Source organism: Dendropsophus ebraccatus, chromosome 14 (genome assembly GCF_027789765.1).
Source record: "Dendropsophus ebraccatus isolate aDenEbr1 chromosome 14, aDenEbr1.pat, whole genome shotgun sequence".
NCBI lineage: Eukaryota > Metazoa > Chordata > Amphibia > Anura > Hylidae > Dendropsophus > Dendropsophus ebraccatus.
In genome coordinates, this window is record NC_091467.1 from 54,406,379 (window position 1) to 54,427,167 (window position 20,789).

Sequence of the window (20,789 nt, forward strand, 5' to 3'; positions counted from 1 at the left end):
GAAGACGCCCCGGAACCCCGAGAAGGACGACGCTGAACCCCGAAGAAGCCGGCGACGAGGATTTGCATCTCTCCGCCCCCTTCGACGAGGATCTGCATAGCTCCGCCCACCAGGAAAGAGCTCGACCGGGAGAAGCGATGGCCTCTTCAGCACCAGCACCGGAGATGAAGAAGACCCAGCAGAAGGAAGCGAGGAAGAGCCAGGAGGCCCGGGTCGTGGATGCCTCTTCCTCTGCCGCCCCAGCTCAGCCGACGACCAGCAAGGCTGCGGATCCAGGCGTCCCTACACTGCGGCCCTGGATGCGCACTACGGTGGCCATGCGACTGAAGAAGGTGGATGGTAGAGAGCCGGACATGTCTGAGGATGTGTTCGCTAAGAAGATGGTCCTGGACCAGGGTTTCTCCAAGGCTGAAACCCTCAGCATTTTCTTCTTTACTGGGATCTTCTATGTGACATTTGCCTCCTTCAACACCTGCAGGAGGTACTGGGAGGCGGTAAAGGCAGCGAGGCCCGAATCCCCTTTCTCTCGCTTTGTAAGCAACTGCTTAATCCAAAGGGAGGAGAGGCGGGTGACGGTTTCAATCCTTAACCCGTACATCCCAGGCAAGGACATCGCCACATTCCTTGCAAGGTACTGCACAGTGGTCAAGGAACCCTCCAAGATCCTGAGCAGCCTTGGATTCTGGACTGGCAAGTGGTCGGTGGTCGTGAGGCTCAACAGGGATGAGTCATCGGACGACGGTTTCCAGCACCTGCCTCAGGCTTTCTCTTTGGGTGACGCTCCAGGCTTCATCTATTACCCGGATATGCCGCAGATCTGCAGGAGATGCAGCAAGAAGGGTCATCAGGCGAAGGACTGCAGCGAAGATTCCTGTAGAGTCTGCCGAGTGCCGGGGCATGGGACCAAGGACTGTCCGAAGGCAAAAACCTGCAACCTCTGCGGCCATGCGGACCACAGCTACAGGGCCTGCCCCCAGAGGGAAAAGAGAACGTGGGCATCCGTGGTTGCCAAAGCTCCGACCGGCCAGCAGCCGGCCGTAGCCCAAGCAGCGCAGAAGCCCAAGGAGAAGGAGAAGAAGAAGAAGGAGGGTAAGAGGACGACGGCCCCTAACCCTCCCCCCACCCCCGCCCTCCCTACCCCTTCCCCCTCCCCTCCTTCCCCCCCCTCCCCCCTCTCCCTCCCCGCCCACCCCCACTGAGGAATCCCTCCCCTATCCCATTGCCTCAGTGGGTCCCCTGTCCCCCGCCCCTACCCCCACCCTCCCACCCCACTCCCCCAACCCAGCAGCACTAACCTTTCCTCCCGCTGCTGTGGTTCTCTCCTTGGAGGATTTTCCCCCTCTTGTCCCCACAGTGGTTCCCGACAGGAAGAGGAAAGTGAGGGACAGCCCATCGGCTGAGACCTCCAAGAAAAAGATCATCGAGGTCTGCGAAGATGACCTCCCGGAGGAAAGCGACATGGATCAGGTGGTGGAGAATCTGGTCGACGAACCGGAGGCTTTCGACTTCGAGGACGTCCCAGAGAATGCACACCTGAAAGAGGCGCTGGAGGAGTGCATACGGGAATGGGTCGGGCCGGCGGGCCCCGAAGAAGAGGATCCGCCCGACCGGAGTGGTATCGTATGAGTCTGTGACTAACCCTTTTCTTTTCTCCCCATGGCTAATCTTTCCATCTTTAGCTTAAATGTGCGGAGTATGAGAGATAGGTCTAGATTCCAGACAGTTCTTTCGTTTTTAAATGCTCAGTTGTGCGATGTGTATATGTTGCAGGAATGTGCTCTGTCCTCTTCTAGGTCCTACAACCATCTGGCCAGGCAGTGGTCCCACGGTCCCTCCTACTGGTCCGGCGGGGGCGACTGTAAGTCCGCAGGGGTCGCCATCCTGATCAGGGGAGGCAACTTTACACTTGATTCTGTTCAGGAGCTTGTCTGTGGCAGATTGCTAATTGCAGACGGCTCTTGGGCGGGGGAGCCCGTAAGGCTCATCAATGTGTATGCCTCTCCTGAGAAGGGTGCGCGTCTGGAACTATTCCAGGCCCTGCGGGCCCAGCTCGCAACCTCCAGGGCTGTAGTGTTGGGTGGGGACTTCAACTGCCCCATTGAAGCGGACGGACGCAGTTCTGGGACATCTGTCAAGTTGGATGTCACATCCAAACTGCTCATCGAGATGGTGACTGAAGCATCCTTGCAGGACGTTGTTGGGTCCATCGGGAACGGCTCTGTTAATTATACATGGAGCCGCCCCGATGGCTCGCTCCGTTCTCGGATTGACTTTGTGTTTGCCTCTCGAGCAGTCAGGCAGACTAGGCACTCTATGGTTCCCTGCTTCTTCTCTGACCACAGGGCCATTCTGTTTCAAGGGGTTCTGGGCCATGGTTTCCCATCTGGCCCAGGCTCTTGGAAGCTGAATTGTGCTCTACTGGCTCAGGAGGAGGTTCTGGAGGAGCTTAGAGAGGCCTACATCGTATGGCGCAACGATAAATGTATGTTTGAGCGTGTTAGTGATTGGTGGGAATTTGTTAAGGTTCAATTTCGCAGTTTCTTTCAGGCCAAGAGTCGTCAACAGGCGTGCGGAAGAAAGAGGGACTTCAGGAGGCTGCAGCGCGAGCTGCGGTCACTGCAAGACCTTCTCCGGTGCGGCTGGGACGTGAAGGAGGAGCTGGAGGAGACCAAAAAGAGCTTGCAAAGGCACTTTGAGGAGGAATCCAAGCGAATCGTCTTCCGTTCCAAGGTGGAGAACCTGGAGAAGGGTGAGAAATGTAACTCGTTCTTTTTCAGGAAACTCCACGCCGGCCACACGCCCCTGACTGAGCTGCGGGATGAGACCGGAAGTTTGCGGAAGGGCAAAGAGGACGTGATGGGGGTTGTCACTAGCTTCTACCGCAGCCTCTACGCCCCGAAGACCACCGACTCCGAAGTGGCCGACGAGTTCCTGTCAGGTATCACTAACGTTGTTGATCCCGCAGGTGCGTCGGCCATGGACGCCCCCTTGACGGTGGGGGAGCTGCTCTCTGCCGCTAAATCCTTTAGGCCTGGCAGGACCCCGGGCAGTGATGGTCTCCCAGCGGAGCTCTATGTAGCGCTGGGGGATCTCATTTGCCCGGACCTGTTGGAGCTGTACGAGGAGATGGTGGTGGAGGGCAGAATGCCTCCGTCGTTGAGGGAGGGTATGATCACGATCCTGTATAAGCGGAAGGGGGAGAGATGTGACTTGAAAAATTGGCGTCCCATCTCTCTCTTGAACGTGGACTACAAGATCCTCGCCAAGGTGCTGGCCAACCGGCTGAAGAAGGTCATCGGTCAGGTCGTCCATCTGGACCAGACCTGTGGCATTCCCGGCCGCAGGATCGCAGACAGCCTCGCCCTAGTGAGGGACACGGTCCATTACATCCAAAGCCGCCGTGCACACGCGGCCCTGGTCAGCCTCGATCAGGAGAAGGCTTTCGACCGGGTCTCTCACGAGTTCATGGGCAGGGCACTGCGTAGGTTAGGACTTGGTGATATGTTTTGTCGTTTTGTTAACATTATGTATTTTGATATTTTCAGCAGGGTACTGGTGAACGGCTGGAAGACTGACCCCTTTCCGGTTCTTTCTGGGGTCAGACAAGGCTGCCCTCTCTCACCTCTCCTTTTTGTTTGTGTTATAGAATCCTTCGCGGAGGCTATACGGCAGAACGGAGAGATCAGAGGGATCACCGTACCCGGACCCGATCGACACGAGGTCAAGTGCTCGCTGTACATGGACGACGTGACCGTCTTCTGCGCTGACCAGCGTTCGGTGACCGCACTCGTCCAGACCTGCGAGAAGTTCGGAAAGGCTTCAGGGGCAAAGGTCAACTGCGGGAAGTCGGAGGCTATGCTCTTCGGGGAGTGGCACCTGGCTTCCTCCGCCCCCTTCCCGTTTACCATCAAACCGGACTTCATCAAGATCCTTGGAGTCTGGTTCGGAAAGGAAGGCGCGGCCCTCAAGTCCTGGGAAGAGCGATTGGCTAAGGTCAATACGAAGATCGGGCTGTGGAGCCTCAGACACCTCACCATTGAGGGCAAAGCATTGGTCCTGAGGAACGAAGTTCTGCCTGTGCTCCAGTACACCGCACAGGCCTGGCCCCCCCATGTCACCGTCTGCAGGGCCATCACCAGGACCGTGTTTCGTTTCATCTGGGGCTCCAAAATGGACAGAGTGAAGCGCTCCGTGATGTACAAGGAACCCCGCAAGGGCGGAAAAGGTGTTCCGGATATCCCTACCTTGCTGCGGGCAGCCTTCGTATGTGACTGTGTGCGGAGGACTCTGCAACAGAAGAATGGCTCTGCGGGCAGGTCCATGTCTCGCCTGTTCCTCCTCCCCCTCTGGAGGGGTCTGAGCTGGGACAAGTGGGACAGCTCCATCCCTTACAACTGGCACACTCCCTGGTTCTACGGGGGCGTCGTCAAGTTTGTGAGGGAACACCAACTGGAGGGACTCAAGCCCGACTTGTGGAAGCCAAAAACTGTCCACAAGCTCATCAGAGCACAGGACTCTATGGAGCTCGTTCCAGGGCTCGCTGCGGCCACCGCAGAGACTGTATGGACAAATGTGGCTTCGACAAAGCTGACCAACGGGCACAAGGACTTGTCTTGGATGGCCATTCAGGGGGGACTGCCTTTGAGGTCATTCATGCATGCTCGCAACCTGTGCAAAACGCGGTACTGCCCCCGGTGCCCCTTCGTGGAGGAAACATCTTCGCACCTCTTTTGGCAGTGTCCGTTTGCTCAGGGCCTGTTGGACGCCCTGGAACTTGAACTCAGTGACTGTGTGCCCAGGAACAGGCTAACGCACTGCGCGGTGCTGTACGGCCTGTTCCCTGGGAATTTCGGCGATGAGGCAACCCGGGAGGCCTGGCGCCTTATGAACTGTTTTAAGGACGCTATATGGCTTGCCAGGAACCGCCTCATTCTGAAGAAGGAGAGGATGTCCTTTCTGGACTGCCGCAGGCTGGTCCACAGCCTGCTCAGAGACTATTCCATCATGGACAGATCGGACCAGGAAGAAGAGGATTGATACCCCTCTCCTTCCCCCTCTCCCCTTGTGTTGTGTTGTCTTTCAATAAAGCTTCGGGCCTGTGATTTCCCCTCCCTACCCCCCTCTCTCCCACCCCCCCTTACCCCATCACTTGTCTGTATTGCTTTATTGTTTGTTGTTTTAGGATTGTTAAGGTATGCTGGAATGTTAGTGTAGCGGGTGGTATGATGTATAGCGTAGGGAGCCTGTGCTGTATGTTGTACCATGGTGCTGAGTATGTAGTGTCTTATTTATTGAACTGTGCTGCGTCACAGTTTATGTATGCCTGACGACGACTGATTGTAATAAAGATATTTTCAATCAAAAAATCTGTTCTTATCAGTTTAATATCTGATACGTCCCCTATCTGGGGACCATATATTAAATGGATTTTTAGAACAGGGAGATGGAAAAAGAGCTTGCTCTGTCCTCTCCAGGCATTGACCTGGTATTGCAGTGCCTCCAGGTTCAGTGCACCCCCTAATGAGTTTGCAAAAAACAGAGCAAAAGAATGAAGAAGGAAACAAGCCGGCTGCACCTGAAACTACTGTGTTGCAAGAAACATCCCTCCCTCGAGTGTGTTGTGCGCAGGTGGACCGACCCCGAAAAATTAGCCCCCGAGTGTGGCTACGAAAAGTTTGTTTGTCCAAGACTTGCTGGCCTCTGTTGCCATGGCAACCAACTGCCAGACTTGTTTACAACTTGGCTGCCGGGCCAGTGCTGGTGATGTCATCGCGGGACGTGATGTCATCAAGGCTTTGCTGCTATACACAGCTGCCAGCACAACAAGCAGCTCAGTTGCAGCCGGTCAAGCGACCGAGCAGGTAGGTGGAAAGGTAGGTGCCGTTTATTAAACCGTTTCCTTTGTATTTCCTGGTGGCCGATGGCCGATGTATCCTGCTGATGCTGCCTGCCTACGGCTCCAGCTGGGAGAATTCACCCTCCATGTTCTTTGATAGATAGATTAGATACATTAGATAAGATAGATAGATAGATAGATAGATAGATAGATAGATAGATAGATAGGTAGGTAGGTAGGTAGGTAGGTAGGTACTAATAATAAGCTAGCCAGCTAGGCAGCCAGCCACAGAGACAGCCAGCCAGCTACAGAGACAGCCAGCCAAAGAGCTAGCTGCATGTCATGTATGCCAGACAGAGACGGAGACAGAGACAGAGACGTGTATGTCTGCCATCCATCAGGTGGAAGCAGACGCAGTGTGATTGGGGGGTGGAGCTATTCAGATTTGAGAGCAGAAAGGAAGACAGAGGCAGTGCTAGGCAATAGGAGATGCAGTGTGAAAGCACGTCCGGTCCGCCATCTGAGAGGGTGGAGCGCATAATAGGGTATGTATGTATGTCTGGCTTCGCCTTAACAAGAAGGACGTGGTGTCCGAGAAGGGGAGTTTTCGGGAAACCGTTGTGGCCATCGCTTCTCGGCCTTTTGGCTAAGATCAAGTGTAGTATCTGTTCTTATCAGTTTAATATCTGATACGTCCCCTATCTGGGGACCATATATTAAATGGATTTTTAGAACAGGGAGATGGAAAAAGAGCTTGCTCTGTCCTCTCCAGGCATTGACCTGGTATTGCAGTGCCTCCAGGTTCAGTGCACCCCCTAATGAGTTTGCAAAAAACAGAGCAAAAGAATGAAGAAGGAAACAAGCCGGCTGCACCTGAAACTACTGTGTTGCAAGAAACATCCCTCCCTCGAGTGTGTTGTGCGCAGGTGGACCGACCCCGAAAAATTAGCCCCCGAGTGTGGCTACGAAAAGTTTGTTTGTCCAAGACTTGCTGGCCTCTGTTGCCATGGCAACCAACTGCCAGACTTGTTTACAACTTGGCTGCCGGGCCAGTGCTGGTGATGTCATCGCGGGACGTGATGTCATCAAGGCTTTGCTGCTATACACAGCTGCCAGCACAACAAGCAGCTCAGTTGCAGCCGGTCAAGCGACCGAGCAGGTAGGTGGAAAGGTAGGTGCCGTTTATTAAACCGTTTCCTTTGTATTTCCTGGTGGCCGATGGCCGATGTATCCTGCTGATGCTGCCTGCCTACGGCTCCAGCTGGGAGAATTCACCCTCCATGTTCTTTGATAGATAGATTAGATACATTAGATAAGATAGATAGATAGATAGATAGATAGATAGATAGGTAGGTAGGTAGGTAGGTAGGTAGGTAGGTACTAATAATAAGCTAGCCAGCTAGGCAGCCAGCCACAGAGACAGCCAGCCAGCTACAGAGACAGCCAGCCAAAGAGCTAGCTGCATGTCATGTATGCCAGACAGAGACGGAGACAGAGACAGAGACGTGTATGTCTGCCATCCATCAGGTGGAAGCAGACGCAGTGTGATTGGGGGGTGGAGCTATTCAGATTTGAGAGCAGAAAGGAAGACAGAGGCAGTGCTAGGCAATAGGAGATGCAGTGTGAAAGCACGTCCGGTCCGCCATCTGAGAGGGTGGAGCGCATAATAGGGTATGTATGTATGTCTGGCTTCGCCTTAACAAGAAGGACGTGGTGTCCGAGAAGGGGAGTTTTCGGGAAACCGTTGTGGCCATCGCTTCTCGGCCTTTTGGCTAAGATCAAGTGTAGTATCTGTTCTTATCAGTTTAATATCTGATACGTCCCCTATCTGGGGACCATATATTAAATGGATTTTTAGAACAGGGAGATGGAAAAAGAGCTTGCTCTGTCCTCTCCAGGCATTGACCTGGTATTGCAGTGCCTCCAGGTTCAGTGCACCCCCTAATGAGTTTGCAAAAAACAGAGCAAAAGAATGAAGAAGGAAACAAGCCGGCTGCACCTGAAACTACTGTGTTGCAAGAAACATCCCTCCCTCGAGTGTGTTGTGCGCAGGTGGACCGACCCCGAAAAATTAGCCCCCGAGTGTGGCTACGAAAAGTTTGTTTGTCCAAGACTTGCTGGCCTCTGTTGCCATGGCAACCAACTGCCAGACTTGTTTACAACTTGGCTGCCGGGCCAGTGCTGGTGATGTCATCGCGGGACGTGATGTCATCAAGGCTTTGCTGCTATACACAGCTGCCAGCACAACAAGCAGCTCAGTTGCAGCCGGTCAAGCGACCGAGCAGGTAGGTGGAAAGGTAGGTGCCGTTTATTAAACCGTTTCCTTTGTATTTCCTGGTGGCCGATGGCCGATGTATCCTGCTGATGCTGCCTGCCTACGGCTCCAGCTGGGAGAATTCACCCTCCATGTTCTTTGATAGATAGATTAGATACATTAGATAAGATAGATAGATAGATAGATAGATAGATAGATAGATAGATAGATAGGTAGGTAGGTAGGTAGGTAGGTAGGTAGGTACTAATAATAAGCTAGCCAGCTAGGCAGCCAGCCACAGAGACAGCCAGCCAGCTACAGAGACAGCCAGCCAAAGAGCTAGCTGCATGTCATGTATGCCAGACAGAGACGGAGACAGAGACAGAGACGTGTATGTCTGCCATCCATCAGGTGGAAGCAGACGCAGTGTGATTGGGGGGTGGAGCTATTCAGATTTGAGAGCAGAAAGGAAGACAGAGGCAGTGCTAGGCAATAGGAGATGCAGTGTGAAAGCACGTCCGGTCCGCCATCTGAGAGGGTGGAGCGCATAATAGGGTATGTATGTATGTCTGGCTTCGCCTTAACAAGAAGGACGTGGTGTCCGAGAAGGGGAGTTTTCGGGAAACCGTTGTGGCCATCGCTTCTCGGCCTTTTGGCTAAGATCAAGTGTAGTATCTGCAGGAGATCTGGTCGAAAGGTGCCTGGGGTACCCGACCTGTCGGCCTTGGAGGATTACCTCCTTGTTGCTATTGGCAGGCGGCTTAGTCCCCAGGCAACGGGAAGCGATCCCACCTACCTGCATCCGCAGGGGAGGTGCACCGAGGGTGGTTTTTTTTTTTCGTTGGAGTGACCTTTGAGAATGGAAGCGACAAATGAAGATGGAACGGTGCCGGAGGAAGTCCCAACTTACGCAAAAATCAGAAATGGGATACGTTTTACGGTGAAGGACCCCAGGAAGAAGGAGTTGGGCCTGGATTTTCTAGTAGAAGAAGTTTTCTTTAAGTTGCTGGGTTTGGAGCGGAGCCAAATCTTGGCCTTACTGGAATTCCCAAGGCGGGGAATCTACGATCTGGTGTTAAGCTCGGAAGAGGATCACAGTTATCTTCTGGGTAAGATGGAGAGTGTAAGAAATAATGCAATATTGAATGGTATTGATGTCTCGTCTCATTTTCCGAGGAGAGAAAGATGGATTACAATAAGAATGTACAGTCCATATGTGTCGGAGGAGGAGATTGCGGCCTTTTTGGCGAGATATTGTGAAGAGGTCACGGCAAAAGGGAAAATCCTGAATCGTTACGGTTTGTGGACAATGAAATGGAGGTTCCATGTAAAGTTCAAGGTACTGGAAAATGAAATATTGTGTGTACCCCCAGCAAGGTTTAAGATTGGGGCGGTCAATGGAGACTTGTTTTTCTCAGGGATGGAGATTTTTTGCAGGAAATGCAAACAATACGGTCATATGAAAGAACAATGTACAGTTCTTTTCTGTTCCAAGTGTCAGAAAGAGGGACACATGACTGAGTCATGTGACCAGGTAAAAACCTGTCATCTATGTGGGAGCAAGGAGCATTTGTATGCAGCCTGCCCTGTTAAGAGGAAAAGTGCAAGGGAGCAGGAAGATAGACAAGAAGCCGTTAGGGGCATTGGCAGTTCCCCGCAGGAGGGGAAGAGTAAGGAAGAGACGGAGGGTGTAAGTAGAGGTAAGGACAATCCTCAGCAGGAGGAAGAAATGGACATTTCAATTAGAAGGGTTCCAAAAGTAAGGGAGAAGGTCCCAAGAGATGTGGAGAGTGCTCCTGTAGAGCCGGAAGTTAAAAAGAAAATGGTAAGAACCCTCACGGAAGAGGAACGTAGGGACTATGCAGTAGTCTCACGACACCTTTGGGATCATATAGAATCCATTGATAAGAGGTTTCCGTTAGCATCATTATACGAAAAAGTGGCCTTGCATTTGGAAAGACAGGGGAGGAGGTTTTATGAAACTTATTGTGTACCGCCGGATATTGCGGAAAAAGTAGAAAAGTCTGGATCAAAATCAGTTATTATTATACGGTTATTATCCTATTATGCATACAAAGGAGGTATGAGAGCCTGAGGCTATGGTAAGCTTATTTAATTTTTCTTTGTATAGTAATGTTTAAGTTATTTAGTATTGTATAGTATTAAGGGGTGCGGGGTGTTTGTACTTGTGATGGTTCTTTTAGTTCTTTGGCAGGGAGTTTGTTTTGTTTTTTTAAAGAATAAAAAAAGTGACCATGATGATGAAATGGTTGGAGTAATATCGGAAGATATAAGCAGTTTCTGTTTGTATCGTTTTTTAACCATTCTGAATGGTTTTAAAAAAAAAAAAAAAAAAAAATCTGTTCTTATCAGTTTAATATCTGATACGTCCCCTATCTGGGGACCATATATTAAATGGATTTTTAGAACAGGGAGATGGAAAAAGAGCTTGCTCTGTCCTCTCCAGGCATTGACCTGGTATTGCAGTGCCTCCAGGTTCAGTGCACCCCCTAATGAGTTTGCAAAAAACAGAGCAAAAGAATGAAGAAGGAAACAAGCCGGCTGCACCTGAAACTACTGTGTTGCAAGAAACATCCCTCCCTCGAGTGTGTTGTGCGCAGGTGGACCGACCCCGAAAAATTAGCCCCCGAGTGTGGCTACGAAAAGTTTGTTTGTCCAAGACTTGCTGGCCTCTGTTGCCATGGCAACCAACTGCCAGACTTGTTTACAACTTGGCTGCCGGGCCAGTGCTGGTGATGTCATCGCGGGACGTGATGTCATCAAGGCTTTGCTGCTATACACAGCTGCCAGCACAACAAGCAGCTCAGTTGCAGCCGGTCAAGCGACCGAGCAGGTAGGTGGAAAGGTAGGTGCCGTTTATTAAACCGTTTCCTTTGTATTTCCTGGTGGCCGATGGCCGATGTATCCTGCTGATGCTGCCTGCCTACGGCTCCAGCTGGGAGAATTCACCCTCCATGTTCTTTGATAGATAGATTAGATACATTAGATAAGATAGATAGATAGGTAGGTAGGTAGGTAGGTAGGTAGGTAGGTAGGTACTAATAATAAGCTAGCCAGCTAGGCAGCCAGCCACAGAGACAGCCAGCCAGCTACAGAGACAGCCAGCCAAAGAGCTAGCTGCATGTCATGTATGCCAGACAGAGACGGAGACAGAGACAGAGACGTGTATGTCTGCCATCCATCAGGTGGAAGCAGACGCAGTGTGATTGGGGGGTGGAGCTATTCAGATTTGAGAGCAGAAAGGAAGACAGAGGCAGTGCTAGGCAATAGGAGATGCAGTGTGAAAGCACGTCCGGTCCGCCATCTGAGAGGGTGGAGCGCATAATAGGGTATGTATGTATGTCTGGCTTCGCCTTAACAAGAAGGACGTGGTGTCCGAGAAGGGGAGTTTTCGGGAAACCGTTGTGGCCATCGCTTCTCGGCCTTTTGGCTAAGATCAAGTGTAGTACCTGTTGCTGCACTTGTTTCGAAGTCAAGAGGTGTCTGGGGTACCCGTCCTGTCGGCCTTGGGGGATTGTCCCCATGCTGCTATAGGCAGGCGGCTTAGTCCCCAGACAACGGGTTGCGATCGCCTCCTGCGATCTTCGGATCAAGGGAGGGCGGAGCGGAGCGTTGCGGAGCGGAGCTTTACGGAGCGAAGCAGAGCGTTACGTTGCGTACCATCGAGAACCATGGATGCGGATCCAGGTTCCGTACCGGCTTATGCCCGGATTAAGAACACTGTGCGAGTCATACTCACAGGTGATACGGAAGACACTCGAGGGCTGAAGTTTGTCGTGGAGGACGTGCTCATGGGAATTTTTAACATCCAGAAGCGAGAGATATTGGCGATCCAGGACTACCCCAAGCGTAGGATATACGATGTATCGTTCACCGAAGAGGGAATCTTTCGAGATTTCGTGGCGAGTATTCCCGGGAAGGAACATCCGAAGCTTGGGGGGGTCCAGATCATAGAGCACGTCCTCGATATTACCAAACTTGTAGTGATTAAGATGTATTCCCCTTTCGCTAGTCTAAAAGACGTGGAAGCCTTCCTGGCAGCCTACTTTAAGAGCGTGAAGTGTCAGGGGAAGATTATGAACGAGTTTGGTATTTGGACCTCAAAATGGCGGTTTTTAGTTACGTGCATTAACGACCCCAACTTTGTAGGGGGAGTGAGATTACCACCAGCACGTTTTAAATTGAACAACATGTGTGGCGACCTCTACTTTGCGGGAATGCCTGACTTCTGCAGGGCATGTCACAAATATGGGCACTCAAAAGAACAGTGTGACAGTACATGCAAGAAATGTGGCAGCTCCGAACATGAAACACAAGAGTGCCGTCAAGGAGCCAGATGTAATTTTTGCCACAACATCGGTCACCTGTATGCAAACTGTCCCCACAGACCGAGAAAGACGGAGCAGCCAGGGCAACCCAAGCCTAGACCAGGACACCAGCCTGGGCAACCAGAGACCCAAAGTGCCCCCCCACAAGAGCCGGAGACGGGTGATGCAATGGACACATCAGTGACTCCCCTAGAGAGATCGGCAGAGGGCCCTAAGGCGCAGAGGACGGGGAAAAAGAGAGCTGGTGGCCGGAAGGAGGCCCCTCCCCAGGAAACTGGGGTGGAAGGTGTGCCGACTGGCGCCGGCTCTCTGGCCCAACAGCCTTCGGTACAGGCTGTGCCAGAGTGGAAAGACCCCGGTGGTGAGGCCACGGTTAAGCGGCGCAAGGGCTCCGGGTCCCGGCTCTACTCGGAGGTGGTGCAGGAGGAGCCGATGGAAGTACTCACCGTTGTGGGGAAACCAAGTGACGCTCCTCCAAAGGCCCCACGCCGGGGCACCCCGCCCCCTCTCTGCCAGGAGGGGGCCTCAGGGGTCACCATCTCTGAGGTGCCGGAAACCGCAATAAGCAAACATCCCACCCCTGCGGAGGGGATAGCGGAAGTAAGTGAGTCGGGAACCCAACAAACCGTGCTGCCCGTATGTTCTGTATGGGGTGACACTGTGGCCCCTACTGCTGCCTGGGGTCCGGGGAGTCACTTGAGCGACGGTAGTTCATCCCCGGCATCGTCCATGTGCACAGTAGACTCGGACGTGGGGGGATATGAGAGCTCGAGTGGGGTCTCTGGTGTAGCCGGAGAGTTGTAGTCCTGTTGCGAGATTGATTTCCTTTACACTCTCCAATGGCTGAGTTGTCCGGTCTCTCACTTAACGTAAGAAGTCTACAGGCAAAAGTGAGAAGGGTTGCCCTTTTTAATTATCTGACGGTTTTTGCTGCTTCCGTCTTCTTCCTGCAGGAGTGCAGCATCCCGCATTGCATGACGTATAAGAAATATGAAGACGACTGGGTGCACGGTCCGTCAATCTGGTCTGGATCCAACGAATCCAGATCAGCAGGGGTCGCCATACTTTTTAAAGGGAACGTTTTAATTGATTCTTTTATTGAAATTTTACCAGGCAGAATTTTACTTGTAAAAGCTTTTATCAATGGTATTAAATGGCAGTTTTTAAACTTTTATGGTTCTCCTGAAAAAAATGAAAGAGCTAGAATGCTAGAAGTTTTACCGCTTTTTATTAACGATTCTGAACCTCTTGTTTTAGCAGGTGATTTTAACTGTATTTTAAGGGGGGAACGCCGGCTTTCAACCTCAGTGAGTAGAAACTATGATAAGACGTCTTCCATGCTTAAGAATATTGTTTTAGATTTTAAACTCACCGATGTTTTTAAGAAATGTAATATGAATGCACCTGAGGAAGCCGGCGTTACATGGGGTAACGTCAATTGCAAATCTAGAATTGATTTTATTTTCTGCTCTTATCAAGTACTGCCTTTTAAATGTGATCTTTTTACGAATATTTTTTCAGATCACAAGCTATTGTTTTTTAAAGTGAAAAGCGATTTTAACAGGAGAACTGGTAAGAATGCCTGGAAATTAAACGTGTCCCTTTTAGAAGATCCGCAGGTTTTATCTGATTTTATCACTTTTTATAAGGATTGCAGGCGAGTAAGAAATCCCAACATTCCCATCAGTGCTTGGTGGGAAAAAATGAAATTAAAGATAAAAGAATTTTTTATAGACGTTGGGATTTCAAAAGCTAAGGAGAAACGTGCCTTTTTTAACCTTTTAAATACTCGCCTGCAAACCCTGTACAAGTTCAGAGATCACGGTATTGAAGTAGAAAAAGAGATTATTGATATAAGGAAAGAGATCTCTCAGTGCCTGGAGCAGAAAGGGAAAGAACTGATATTCCGTTCTAAAATAAAACATCTGGAAGAGAACGAGACCTGCTCCAGGTACTTTTTTAAGAAAGTTACGGAAAAGAAAGTTTTAATTGACAATATTGATGATGAAAATGATGTACAGGGTATTTTAACAAAAGTGTATGAATTTTATGCGGATCTTTTTAACACAAAAAACATTGATGAATGTTTTTTAAATGACTCATTGGAGGAGATCACTAATGTTTTAGACCCTGTCTCCCAGTCCCTTTTATTACAGAACATCACGGAGCAGGAGGTTTTAGAGACTGTTAAAAGTTTTAAGACAGGTAAGGTACCTGGGCCCGACGGTATACCCATAGAATTTTATGTGACTTTTTACGGGATTTTAAAGGACGACCTTTTTAATCTCTTAACCGATGTTTTTAAGTCCAAAGCTCTCCCGGGGTCGTGGAAGAAGGGTGATGTCTCCCTCCTCTTCAAGAAGGGAGACAGGTCGAGTTTGAGGAATTGGAGACCAATCACCCTTCTGAATTGTGACTACAAGATCATGGCCAAACTGTGTGCAAACCGTCTGAAGGCCGTGATCGACAAGCTAATCCATTGCAATCAGGTCTGTGGGGTACCCGGGAGAAGCATCTGGGACATTTTAAACCTTATTAAGGACGTGATCAGCGATACCCAGTCAAGAAAAGGACAACTTGCCGTTTTATCCATAGACTTCGAAAAGGCATTTGACAGGGTATCGCATTTTTATCTTTTTAAGGTTTTAGAAAAAATGGGTATACCGGAGGGTTTTTTATTATCTCTTAAAGCGTTTTATCAAGGCTGCACAAGTAAAATTTTAGTAAATGGTTTTAAGACACGGAACATTCTTTTAAAATCCGGAGTGAAGCAGGGGTGTCCCTTGTCCCCACTGCTTTTCATCTGCGCCTTAGAGCCTCTAATGTGTGCCATTCGGAGAGACAAACAGATTCACGGAGTCCCCCTGCCGGGAGGAGGGGGACTCGAGGCCAAAGCAGTGGGGTACATGGATGATGTCACGGTGCTTTGCAGGGACGCCCCATCGCTTCAAAAAACTTTGAAGCAGATCCAGTTTTTTTCTTGTGCCTCCGGTTTTAAAGTTAATTTAAACAAAAGCAGCATTTTAAATATAAGTGGAATGGTTTTAAGAGACATTCCTGTTCCGGTGTCCGATACTGTGCAGATTTTAGGTGTCTCCTTCAATGAGTCAAACAATGGTTTTAGTAGCTGGGACTTGGTGGCGCAAAAAGTAAACCAAAAGCTATGTATGTGGAATATGAGAAAGCTGACGATGGAGGGGAGGGTTTTAATTACCAAAATGGTGATTTTACCTCTTTTATTGTATTTAAGTATGGTGTTTCCCCCTCCAGAAGTTGTTCTTAAAAAAATAACCAAAGCTTGTTTTACCTTTTTATGGAGCTCCAAGATGGAAAAGCTAAAAAGAGAAACTGTATGTAAACCTAAGAAGATGGGTGGTAAGGACTTTCCTGATTTTAAAGCCTTTCTTTTAATCAAGTTTTTTAGCATGTGTTTTAACTCCCTGTCCAAAGAGAACTACTGGTCTTATTTTATACGTTTTAATACTGGGTATTTTATGAGGAGAAACGGGTGGTTTTCAACCATTTTAACTTCCCCGTACGCTTTTAATCTACCCAAGCATTATAAGATTTTAGAGACAACAGTTAGTTTTTATGGTCTGAAGGGGAAAAGCGCTCAAAACTTGACAAACAGTAAAAAGATTTTAAAGGCTGTGAAGGAAAGTGGTTTTATTGCTCCTATTAAAAATTTTAATGAAGAAAAATGTAAAAAAATATGGGAAATGGCCAATGCTAATTATATTTTTAATCCACAGAAAGACCTGGCCTGGAGCTGCATCCACGAGTGTCTTCCATGCCGGGCATTCCAGCACCGAAGAGGTTTAACCAACTCAGCGATCTGTCCGAGGGGAGGCTGCCAGGAAGCAGAGACCGTGCACCATCTGTTTTGGACTTGTTTTTACACGCAACACGTATGGACTAAAATATCCCCTCTGATAAAAAGAATCACTGGACTTAAAGAACTGAATCACGCTGCTGTTTTTTATGGTTGCTTGGAATGCCCAACAAGGACTCAAGAAATCATGGCATGGAAGACTATAAACTGTGTGAAGGCAGCTCTGTGGAAGGCCAGGAATATTTTATTATACAAACATGAGGTTTTATCTGTGAAGGACATTTTAACCATTTGTCTTAATGAGATGTATTATTATTATTTATTGGACAGAAAGCATTTCCCTGTTTTAGCAAGAAAATGGTTTTTAAGTGAATGGAGCTCTGTGATATAAGTCCACCAAGTCCCTTTTAATATGATTTTATGTGTTTTTATGCAAAACAATTGTATTTTATTGGAAAAATTGTATTTTATTGTACATTTTTATCCTTGTAAAAATACTTTGTTTTTGTAATAATTTGTTGACTTAAATAAAGAAAGCCCCCGTTGTAAGGGGTAGCCAACTTAAAAAAATCTGTTCTTATCAGTTTAATATCTGATACGTCCCCTATCTGGGGACCATATATTAAATGGATTTTTAGAACAGGGAGATGGAAAAAGAGCTTGCTCTGTCCTCTCCAGGCATTGACCTGGTATTGCAGTGCCTCCAGGTTCAGTGCACCCCCTAATGAGTTTGCAAAAAACAGAGCAAAAGAATGAAGAAGGAAACAAGCCGGCTGCACCTGAAACTACTGTGTTGCAAGAAACATCCCTCCCTCGAGTGTGTTGTGCGCAGGTGGACCGACCCCGAAAAATTAGCCCCCGAGTGTGGCTACGAAAAGTTTGTTTGTCCAAGACTTGCTGGCCTCTGTTGCCATGGCAACCAACTGCCAGACTTGTTTACAACTTGGCTGCCGGGCCAGTGCTGGTGATGTCATCGCGGGACGTGATGTCATCAAGGCTTTGCTGCTATACACAGCTGCCAGCACAACAAGCAGCTCAGTTGCAGCCGGTCAAGCGACCGAGCAGGTAGGTGGAAAGGTAGGTGCCGTTTATTAAACCGTTTCCTTTGTATTTCCTGGTGGCCGATGGCCGATGTATCCTGCTGATGCTGCCTGCCTACGGCTCCAGCTGGGAGAATTCACCCTCCATGTTCTTTGATAGATAGATTAGATACATTAGATAAGATAGATAGATAGATAGATAGATAGATAGATAGATAGGTAGGTAGGTAGGTAGGTAGGTAGGTAGGTAGGTACTAATAATAAGCTAGCCAGCTAGGCAGCCAGCCACAGAGACAGCCAGCCAGCTACAGAGACAGCCAGCCAAAGAGCTAGCTGCATGTCATGTATGCCAGACAGAGACGGAGACAGAGACAGAGACGTGTATGTCTGCCATCCATCAGGTGGAAGCAGACGCAGTGTGATTGGGGGGTGGAGCTATTCAGATTTGAGAGCAGAAAGGAAGACAGAGGCAGTGCTAGGCAATAGGAGATGCAGTGTGAAAGCACGTCCGGTCCGCCATCTGAGAGGGTGGAGCGCATAATAGGGTATGTATGTATGTCTGGCTTCGCCTTAACAAGAAGGACGTGGTGTCCGAGAAGGGGAGTTTTCGGGAAACCGTTGTGGCCATCGCTTCTCGGCCTTTTGGCTAAGATCAAGTGTAGTATCTGTTCTTATCTGAGCAGAGAACCACACAGACGGCATGGGTAGAACGGTTGGCTGTGCGGCCTGAGCAGCCTTCCTAGTAGGTCATGCCCGTCTGGATCTGGCCATGAGGTTTCGAGGGGGTTGAGAGTCGAGGTGCAGAAGTGCCCTGGGAGTGGTGACCCCAGGGTGCCTGAACTCACTGGGTGTGGGACCCCAATTGAGGAATGGCACTGAGCACGCACTTCACATTCACACCCCTTTGAGCACACACCTCTAGTTTTCCGGCCTCTGGCTCTGTGAAAATTACGAGGAATTTTTATAGATCCGGCCAGATGTCCGGGCTGTTTTGCACAGCGCACGTCTGATTTATTTATTCTTTTTTGTCACTGTGTGTTCACTTTCCACGTTTGTTTGTCACTAGGATCCTTCGGGTTGCGGTCGCCTTTTGGGGACCCCTCGGAGGTCTAGGGGAGGCATGTGTGGCCATCTGCGCTCCTTGCCTCCCTGCACCCCCGGTTCTCCTTCGGGAGTGACCACCTTTTGATTGAATGACGAACGGTGAGTGCCTGGGTTACGCTCAGGTACAAGCCGTAGTTGTTTACCGGTCTGCTCTTGGCCTCGTCTGAGAGCGGACATTTGTCCTGGACCTTTGCAGGTGCCTTTTGGCCCGGAAGGGAAGGGAATTAGGTGTGTTGGGGGCCCATCTCTTTTTAGAGTGGGCTTGCGATAGACCGCATCCTAGTGCACTTTTTTGTGTGGCACGCTACACTTTTTTAGTAGCACTTGGGTGATGAGAGCACGTTGCCTCGACTCTAAAAAAGAAAAAAAAGAAAATCTGTTCTTATCAGTTTAATATCTGATACGTCCCCTATCTGGGGACCATATATTAAATGGATTTTTAGAACAGGGAGATGGAAAAAGAGCTTGCTCTGTCCTCTCCAGGCATTGACCTGGTATTGCAGTGCCTCCAGGTTCAGTGCACCCCCTAATGAGTTTGCAAAAAACAGAGCAAAAGAATGAAGAAGGAAACAAGCCGGCTGCACCTGAAACTACTGTGTTGCAAGAAACATCCCTCCCTCGAGTGTGTTGTGCGCAGGTGGACCGACCCCGAAAAATTAGCCCCCGAGTGTGGCTACGAAAAGTTTGTTTGTCCAAGACTTGCTGGCCTCTGTTGCCATGGCAACCAACTGCCAGACTTGTTTACAACTTGGCTGCCGGGCCAGTGCTGGTGATGTCATCGCGGGACGTGATGTCATCAAGGCTTTGCTGCTATACACAGCTGCCAGCACAACAAGCAGCTCAGTTGCAGCCGGTCAAGCGACCGAGCAGGTAGGTGGAAAGGTAGGTGCCGTTTATTAAACCGTTTCCTTTGTATTTCCTGGTGGCCGATGGCCGATGTATCCTGCTGATGCTGCCTGCCTACGGCTCCAGCTGGGAGAATTCACCCTCCATGTTCTTTGATAGATAGATTAGATACATTAGATAAGATAGATAGATAGATAGATAGATAGGTAGGTAGGTAGGTAGGTAGGTAGGTAGGTACTAATAATAAGCTAGCCAGCTAGGCAGCCAGCCACAGAGACAGCCAGCCAGCTACAGAGACAGCCAGCCAAAGAGCTAGCTGCATGTCATGTATGCCAGACAGAGACGGAGACAGAGACAGAGACGTGTATGTCTGCCATCCATCAGGTGGAAGCAGACGCAGTGTGATTGGGGGGTGGAGCTATTCAGATTTGAGAGCAGAAAGGAAGACAGAGGCAGTGCTAGGCAATAGGAGATGCAGTGTGAAAGCACGTCCGGTCCGCCATCTGAGAGGGTGGAGCGCATAATAGGGTATGTATGTATGTCTGGCTTCGCCTTAACAAGAAGGACGTGGTGTCCGAGAAGGGGAGTTTTCGGGAAACCGTTGTGGCCATCGCTTCTCGGCCTTTTGGCTAAGATCAAGTGTAGTATCTGTTCTTATCAGTTTAATATCTGATACGTCCCCTATCTGGGGACCATATATTAAATGGATTTTTAGAACAGGGAGATGGAAAAAGAGCTTGCTCTGTCCTCTCCAGGCATTGACCTGGTATTGCAGTGCCTCCAGGTTCAGTGCACCCCCTAATGAGTTTGCAAAAAACAGAGCAAAAGAATGAAGAAGGAAACAAGCCGGCTGCACCTGAAACTACTGTGTTGCAAGAAACATCCCTCCCTCGAGTGTGTTGTGCGCAGGTGGACCGACCCCGAAAAATTAGCCCCCGAGTGTGGCTACGAAAAGTTTGTTTGTCCAAGACTTGCTGGCCTCTGTTGCCATGGCAACCAACTGCCAGACTTGTTTACAACTTGGCTGCCGGGCCAGTGCTGGTGATGTCATCGCGGGACGTGATGTCATCAAGGCTTTGCTGCTATACACAGCTGCCAGCACAACAAGCAGCTCAGTTGCAGCCGGTCAAGCGACCGAGCAGGTAGGTGGAAAGGTAGGTGCCGTTTATTAAACCGTTTCCTTTGTATTTCCTGGTGGCCGATGGCCGATGTATCCTGCTGATGCTGCCTGCCTACGGCTCCAGCTGGGAGAATTCACCCTCCATGTTCTTTGATAGATAGATTAGATACATTAGATAAGATAGATAGATAGATAGATAGATAGATAGGTAGGTAGGTAGGTAGGTAGGTAGGTACTAATAATAAGCTAGCCAGCTAGGCAGCCAGCCACAGAGACAGCCAGCCAGCTACAGAGACAGCCAGCCAAAGAGCTAGCTGCATGTCATGTATGCCAGACAGAGACGGAGACAGAGACAGAGACGTGTATGTCTGCCATCCATCAGGTGGAAGCAGACGCAGTGTGATTGGG

The 20,789-nt window shown here is 49.6% G+C and overlaps 4 non-coding genes and 6 pseudogenes across 4 annotated transcripts; all 10 read left to right on the forward strand.

Annotated features, from left to right (window-relative positions):
• Positions 1-5,348: 5,348 nt before the first annotated feature.
• LOC138773443 (U2 spliceosomal RNA) lies at positions 5,349-5,519 on the forward strand (annotated as a pseudogene).
• Positions 5,520-6,462: 943 nt separating this feature from the next.
• On the forward strand, positions 6,463-6,653 carry LOC138773353 (U2 spliceosomal RNA). The gene has a single exon (XR_011360058.1). It is a non-coding gene; the product is annotated as a U2 spliceosomal RNA (small nuclear RNA).
• A 935-nt stretch (positions 6,654-7,588) lies between these two features.
• On the forward strand, positions 7,589-7,779 carry LOC138773356 (U2 spliceosomal RNA). The gene has a single exon (XR_011360060.1). It is a non-coding gene; the product is annotated as a U2 spliceosomal RNA (small nuclear RNA).
• A 947-nt stretch (positions 7,780-8,726) lies between these two features.
• Positions 8,727-8,865, forward strand: LOC138773697 (U2 spliceosomal RNA; annotated as a pseudogene).
• A 1,534-nt stretch (positions 8,866-10,399) lies between these two features.
• Positions 10,400-10,602, forward strand: LOC138773511 (U2 spliceosomal RNA; annotated as a pseudogene).
• Positions 10,603-11,521: 919 nt separating this feature from the next.
• On the forward strand, positions 11,522-11,668 carry LOC138773707 (U2 spliceosomal RNA; annotated as a pseudogene).
• A 5,113-nt stretch (positions 11,669-16,781) lies between these two features.
• Positions 16,782-16,994, forward strand: LOC138773590 (U2 spliceosomal RNA; annotated as a pseudogene).
• Positions 16,995-17,937: 943 nt separating this feature from the next.
• Positions 17,938-18,050, forward strand: LOC138773648 (U2 spliceosomal RNA; annotated as a pseudogene).
• A 711-nt stretch (positions 18,051-18,761) lies between these two features.
• LOC138773561 (U2 spliceosomal RNA) lies at positions 18,762-18,943 on the forward strand. The gene has a single exon (XR_011360188.1). It is a non-coding gene; the product is annotated as a U2 spliceosomal RNA (small nuclear RNA).
• Positions 18,944-19,870: 927 nt separating this feature from the next.
• Positions 19,871-20,061, forward strand: LOC138773357 (U2 spliceosomal RNA). The gene has a single exon (XR_011360061.1). It is a non-coding gene; the product is annotated as a U2 spliceosomal RNA (small nuclear RNA).
• The last annotated feature ends 728 nt before the right edge of the window (positions 20,062-20,789 follow it).